A 7,192-nucleotide genomic window follows, 5' to 3' on the forward strand; every position below is an offset into this window, starting at 1 on the left:
AAGTAGTCAAGAATTGAGTTGGCTCTTCTGCACCTTCTTTTCAGGGCAAAATTGAGGAGGTGAAAAGAGATGGGTGGCAAAATGAGGTCCTGTGATGGAGATCAAAAAGACTCGGCCACGACCAGCAGTAGGTCGGGTGCAAGCCCTCAGCCATGGCCTTTGAGTGCCCTGGCGGCCAAGGCACAGTGCCACGGCTCTGCCTGCCCTGCAGCAGCACTGAGCAGCATTTCAGGAGCCCTGTGTGCATGGATCTGGGCGCCCGCCCTGCACCGCCTGTGGGAAACCCGCACAGCTCCAACCATGGGTCTTGTGATTTATTTTTTTTTTAAATTCTTATTATTTCAGTCCCATGATTTTGTTTTCGCCAACTCTTCGCCCCAGGGAGGGGAGGCAGGGAGAGGCTGCTGCAGTGTTTCAGTGCCATTGGGTCACACTGATGAGGCGTTGCCATCCAGGTGGCAGGAGCCACATCCTGCGCCGAGCACTGGGCCACACAGCTCTCCTGGAGGAGCTGCATTCACAGCATAACCACTGCTTTCACTTCAGTTCACTTCACTGTTTCCCTCCTTTCCTTCTCATTATCCAAGCAGTGAGAGTCAGGCAGACATCAGCCCCGCAGTGAAGGCTGCAGTGTCGGAGGTTCAGCCTGCATCACATGGAGCTCTCAGAACTGAGGGAGTTACATTATTCGCAGGTAACTTTAATGGCTCTGAGAGAGGGAATGTTAAACTTGCATGGTGATTTTCATCCTAAGAAGCCCCAGAGTCTCCTGCGCCAGAGTCAGAGAGCATCAGTGCTCGTGGCAGTCAGGAGAGCCCCAGTCATCCCCATTTAATGCCTGGGGCTGCATTTAGGAGCAGAATGGGGTTGGGGTGAGCCGCCAGCCCTAAAGCACTGCTCCCTCCTGCACCTTCCTCACCGCTCTCCTCGGGGCCATGCAGTGACCACGGGAGCCCAAGCCAGGGAATTTCCACCCGAACGGCTCCTGTTGGAGTCGTGCGGACGAGATGCCAGAAGGGCTGAGCTGATGTTGTTTGTTCTGGAAGTTGGCTGTGCTGTGTGCGATGTGGTCGGGGTGTGGTGACCCCGGCGCTGCACGAACGTTGCTAAGAGACGAAGGAAGTGACAGCAGAGGGTGTCCGTGCAGTGGTGGGAGCACCCGCGGTGCTGCAGCGTGGCTCTCCTGGTTGCTCTCCAGTGGAAGGAGGTTTCTTTGTGAACAGAAAGAGAATTTATTCATATCTAAAAAACCTGCAGCAAACCGAGAACTAAAACTCTCCCACTGAGTTTCTGAGGAAGTGACTTGCAGATGAAAACAGCTTTGTATCTAAAGCAGAGAGGGATGAGTGGCGTGGGGCTGGCAGGGTGTCAGGCAGCTGTGAGTGCCACGGGGCTCTTCCTTTCGTGGGACAGGATCATAGAATCATGGAACCACTGAATCACGACAGCTGGAAAAGATCCCCAAGCCCAACACAGCCCACCCCCACCGTCCCCATGGCCCACGTCCCTCAGGGCCACATCTCCACATTCCTGGAACACCCCCAGGGACGGTGACCCCACCACCCCCTGGGCAGCCCATGCCAGTGCCTGACTGCTCTTCTGGAGAAGAAACGTCCCCTGATGCCCAGCCTGACCCTCCTCCGTGCCAAGAGATGGGCAAAGGGGCAGAAGGGCCGTGTCCTCAGGTGGAGCAGATGATTTGGGGATGTTTGATGACATCTCAGGTGTGAGCCAAAGCTCCCAGCGTGGTGCCCAGCTGGAGGTCTTCAGGGGGTGCTCCTGCAGAGGGCTTCCTGCGGGAGGTAGGGAAAGGAGCTGGAGGGGATCCAGGCCGTGCTGAGCAGCGGGGTGAGGCCAGACAGGGCTGGTCCGGGGCTGTTGAGTGTGCTTGGCAGCGAGGAGCTGGGGAAGCCCCGGGAGCTGCAGGGAAGCGGTGGCTGCGGTGTGCTGGAGCCGTGGGCTGAGCCACTCCCACACCTGCAGAGAGCACTGGGCTGCCTGCACCCGCGGCCGGCTTCGCTGAGCTGCTTTTTTTCTGATGTAAATAGGAAATGAGTTCTGCAGCTGAGCCTCTGTGGGCACAGGGCTATGAAAGGCACTGCCATTTTACATACCGCATTTGAGCCTGGGAGAGAGGAAGGAGGTTTTGCTATTGCAGCGACATCGTTAATAGGCAAATATATGTGGCTCCATGGGGCCTGAATATCTCTGGGAAGCAAAATAGTTGTAGGGCTGAGTCCTTTGCTGCTCTAAAAAAACATAGGTCTACTTCCCCTAGCTGGGTTCTGTGCCTCCCCATTTCCACATAACTCACCTGGCTCCAGCTCACTGTCTTTGCAGCTTGCAAGGACTGAACGTGTTGCAATCGTCTGCTGGGTGCATGTGCTGTCCCAGCAGAGCTCCCTTCTGCGCAGTCCCTGGGGCAGATGTGGGAAAACAGAGCCCTGCAGCCCCTCTGCAAGAGGGAGCAGTGGGAGAAGAAGAGGAAGCGTGGGGGTGAGGGCAGCTCCGGCCTCTGGGGTAGGGGATGAGGGGACCATGTGGTCACAGTCATCTTTGGGGTGTCACTGGGGCCGTGCCCATGGCCAGGGCCATATGCGTGCATGATTCAGCAGCTTTCTAGAAATGCTGGCACCTAAAAGAAGCTAAGAAGGAAGTTTTCCTCCTCCGTCTCATTGCATATTAAGAAATAAGGCGACTTGGCGTGTCCATTTCGGGAAAAGGGAAATTTGGCACAAAAAAGTCCCTCCCTACCTCCACACATCACCCAACCGCATGCCTGGGCTTTGTTATTCACATGTTTGGACATCAAGTACTTTCCCCAGAAGACGTCAGTCACCGCTTGTTCTCCCAGCAGCAACTCCTCACCTCCCCAAACTGCACCAGGGCCCCCAGCTGGGAGCATGTCCCCAGGGGGACCTGAGGACATGCCAGCAGATGGTGAGCCCTGTCCAGGGATCCCCCCAAGATGATGTGAGTGTGTTGGTGTGGAGTTTGGCAGTGAGGGCTGAACCAGCTGCCTGAAATCCTATGTTCTGGCAGGAAGCAGCTCTGTACCGAGGGGAAGAAGAGCACAAAGTGGCACGTTGGATCCTGCAGGCAGGGCCAGAGGCATTTCCTTCCATGTAGCCATCAGACATTCCTAGTCTGCAGCAGATGCACATGCCAGCACGCTGTAGTTGCAGGGGACCCGGGATGCAATGAGCCCTACCATCCCGCCACTTCCTCCATCACCATTATGTGCTTTGCACCCTAATGAGAACCTGCTCCATTTGCTGCTCCTTCTCGGAGCTCTCCTGTCAGAGCTGTCTTGCAGCTGGGCTCTTGTCAGACCCCACAGCCCCAGGAAGAGCAGCAGCTCCGACTGCTCAGGGTGAGCTGATTGCTGCCTCTGCACATTCCCAAACGAGGGAGAGGATGCTGCGGACCCCTGGTGCCAGAGGGAGTAGAGCACTGTGCTCAGCCCATGCCCACATCCCACTGCACGTGGGGCTCCAGCTCCTGGCAGGGCTTTTCTCACTGCAGCCGCAATGGAAAAGCAGTATAGGCCAATGCACAGCTTGTGGAGAGCAGGGTGCAGAGCTGCACCTGTGCAGGAGAAAAGGAGCTTCCATGTTGCTAGACCGGGAAGCTGGTGGCAGCTGGTTAGACTGTGCATGATCTGGCTCCCTAAGGCAGGAACACCGCCCGTCTGTCTGCAGGGCTGGGAGCAGTCGGGGAACTGCTTTCTCCCTTCTGCGTCCCATTGCAGGGCTGCAGCTGGAACCTGCTGGCACGGGGCTGCGAGGCGGAGGCAGTGGGTTGGCTGCTGGCAGGAGCTGAGCACAGCAACCCCGCATCAAGTGCCAGGAAGAGAGAACTGGAGCAGGGCTGGGAGCGGGCAGTGTTCTGGGAAGTGCTGCAAGCCCTGACCCCGTCTCAGCGGGGCCCTCCACCCCCGCTCTCTAACCCCCCCCCACTCCTGCAGCTGCACCTGGGGCTTCCCCGCTCCCTGGGGCGCAGCGATCCCGGGAACAGCCCTGGGAAGCTGGGAGATGGGAATGTGAGAGAATGAGCCTAAGTCATCGCTTCCCAAAACCTCCACGGCGAAGGAAACACCTCCCACTGTCTGGAGGATCCATGGGAATATTCTAATATTTGTTCCAAAAGCATGACTGGGTGGATCCAGCACTGCTGACGCAGGCGCCGGCAGCTAATTGAATCCGTACGTAGGAGCCCTGGACACCATATGGCCCCGATACAACGTGGGTCCGCAGCGGCTGCTGAGCAGATGGTTATTCATTTTCATCATCTCAAATCAGAGCCTCAGCTCTCTATCCAGGCGTCTCGCTGGTCAGGGTCTGTGGAGCACAGCTTCCCCTGGCTGGGTCTGTGAGCACGGTGGGGGCTGAGGGTCCGGGCACCACATCTGGGCAGCAGCTGCGGATGCGCTCAGCCCCTCTGGGCAGGACTTTATTTTCATTATATGGTCATAGAGTTTACAACACTGGAAGGGATGACTGTGATTTTCTCGTGTGGCCAGTAGGGTCAGAGGCAGTTACAGGTCAGATCTGACGGGGCCCTACTGCCTGTTAGTGAGCCGTGTTCTGAGCACGGCCAGCTGCTGCTTGATGCCACTCGGTTCCCATTGGCCCCACATGCATGGGGCATCTCTGGGGGCAGGGAAGGAGCAGCACTCCCCTGCCCTCTGCCAGCAGGGTCCCACCCAGCTCCCAAGCACCTGAGATGAAAGTGCCCTGGGTGTCCGCGTGGGCGGGGCAGGACTATTTAAAAACCTCATTAGAGAAAGTATTTGGGGAAGACAGCAACACCCTCAGTTGTGGTTTGCTCCAGTGCTTCTCGGGCAGATGGCTGCGATAGGGAGGGCAGGGCGCTGCGGGACGCGCTGTGCTGCGCTCACCCCTCCTGTGCTGCCCGGCCCCGAGGGCTGTCAGCAGGGATGCAGCGGGTTCTGGAGCGGGCTGTGAGGGTGCTGGGGGAGAGCAAACGTGTGGATAACCTTCATTGGGCACAAGTCTGCCATGAATGTTTCCTATGGCGCTGAATTCCTGCCCACGCTTCTTTCACTTGAATGTCTGGCATGCATCCAGCTCATGTTGTACAGGGATCCCCGTGTGCAGGGGACAATGGCAGCATGCTCCTGCCCTACCTTACCTCCTGCATTTTCTTTGTGTCCTCTTTATTCCAAGGGGCCAAACATCACCACTGAGCTCAGTGCAGCTCCCGCAGCCCTCTGTCCCCAGCAGGGGGTGGAGGGTCCCTCTAACTTGCCTGTGGCCTGAGTCGAACCATGTGGAATGTGCTGCTGCTCCCTTCTCATGCTCGCTTGGTTTGGGGTTTTATTGGTATGAGGAGGAATTGTTTATATCCAGGTAGGAAGGAAACGCACCGTGTCACTGCAGCCGCTGCTCCCTGTGCCCTGCAGGCAGAACAGACCTCCCTGGTATTGATTCTCACCCAGGTACTCAGATACCAGGGAAAAATAAACAGCTCTGCAGTTGGGAGGTGCACTGCTTTCTGAGCCAGAGATCTGAAGGCACCTCGCTCTGCTTTGCATACCTGCAGAGCTCTGTGCTCCTCACTCTGTAGATCTGAGAGCTGAAGCGCAGACATCTGACGGCCCGGAGCTGACTCACTGCTTGATGTTAGGCAGAGCCGTGCAGGGATCTGATACCTTTGTGCAAAGCCCTCCCGGCACTCAGAAGCCACACTTGGTGGCCCCCACTGCATGGCCACGGGATAGGGGACAGCCTTGGAACTTCACACCGGGGCTGGGGGCACTCCAGGTCCCGTTGCCAGCACAGAGCCAGGGGTGGTTTCCCACACGATGGTGCAAGCAGGGACCTGGTTAGCAGCAAGCGCCCAGGCAGGGCGGCTGTCAGAGCATGGTGGGGAGATTTCATTAAACAGAGCCTTAAAGTGGGCTCAAGTCTCTTATTATGAATTGTAATGTCCACAAATGTTGCCACTTCCAAACAGTTTCTGCCCACGTGTTCCTCCCACTGCCGTGCTTGGTGCTGGCAAACATCCCCGTGCTCGGTCGGAGGAGAGCTCGTGGCTGATCGTGCACCCCGCTCACGGCAGCACACACACAGCAGCCCCTCAGTGCCATTGGCCCTCACTGCTTTTCCCAACAGGTACCCCGACACCATCACGGATTCATGGAATGGTTGAGTTGGATGGAAACTTAGAGGTCACCCAACCTCCACCCCTGCCATGGGGCTGGCTGCTGCCCCCCAGCTCAGGCTGCACAGGGCCCATCTGTGGCCTCGGGCACCTCCAGGGACGGGGCACCGCAGCTCCGGGCGGTGTGTTTTCAAAGCTCAGTCTGAGCTTTGGTCACCACCTGCAGGCTGCTGGGGGGTGGGGGTGTGTTCAGTAGGAGGGCTCTGGGGATGCCCATCGGGTGCCCGCTGGGTGCCCAGCCGAAGCACTGCTGCCCTGCATAACCTTCGCCTGCGGCCGTCCTTTAACCTCCGGTGCCAGTAACCCGAAACGAGATTGCTGGAAATGAGAGAGCAGAGGAGTCAGCTATCTGATTCCAGGCCACAGGCACATGCCTGGCCTTCGTGGATATATTAAGTAAGGGACATTTTAAAACAAAACCACCCGCAGTAACCTTATCGTGAGGCTGAAGCTGCTGCCCAGCTGCTAACGCCGTACTGCCCACACAGGCTCCATCTGATGCTGCTGTTGGGATTTCACAGCGTTTTGCCCCAAATCACCATCTCTGAGCCCTCAGCACACCTTGAGCCCGATCTGCAAGCCCTTGGCTTGTTGGGCTCTGTAGATAACTGCAGATCACTGCTGGGCACCGTCTGCTGCTCGCCTGGTATGGCACTCCAGACCTGCAGCTGCAGGAAATTCGGCCTTTTTACTGCATTGTATACGCCTTGTACATATGCATTTCCTCGCAGAAATAATTCAGCAAACAAAATCTCGAAGACAAATTGCTGATTGCATCAGCCCCAGCTTATGAAAGCCGATCACAGGGAGGACAATGTAACCCAACTCTCCGCCATCCCACTTGCCGCCCAGGAATGCCATAGCTCCACTCGGATCCTCTTTTTAGGGGGACTCCTAAATCCTTGGCAGCATCCCTTAAGGTCATGAGTAAGCCCCGCGCCGCGGGACGGCTCGGCGAGCACGGGAGCAGCCAAAGGGCTCCAGCAGCGGGGATTACCGACGGGGC

Source organism: Meleagris gallopavo, chromosome 14 (assembly GCF_000146605.3).
Source record: "Meleagris gallopavo isolate NT-WF06-2002-E0010 breed Aviagen turkey brand Nicholas breeding stock chromosome 14, Turkey_5.1, whole genome shotgun sequence".
Classification (NCBI taxonomy): Eukaryota; Metazoa; Chordata; class Aves; order Galliformes; family Phasianidae; genus Meleagris; species Meleagris gallopavo.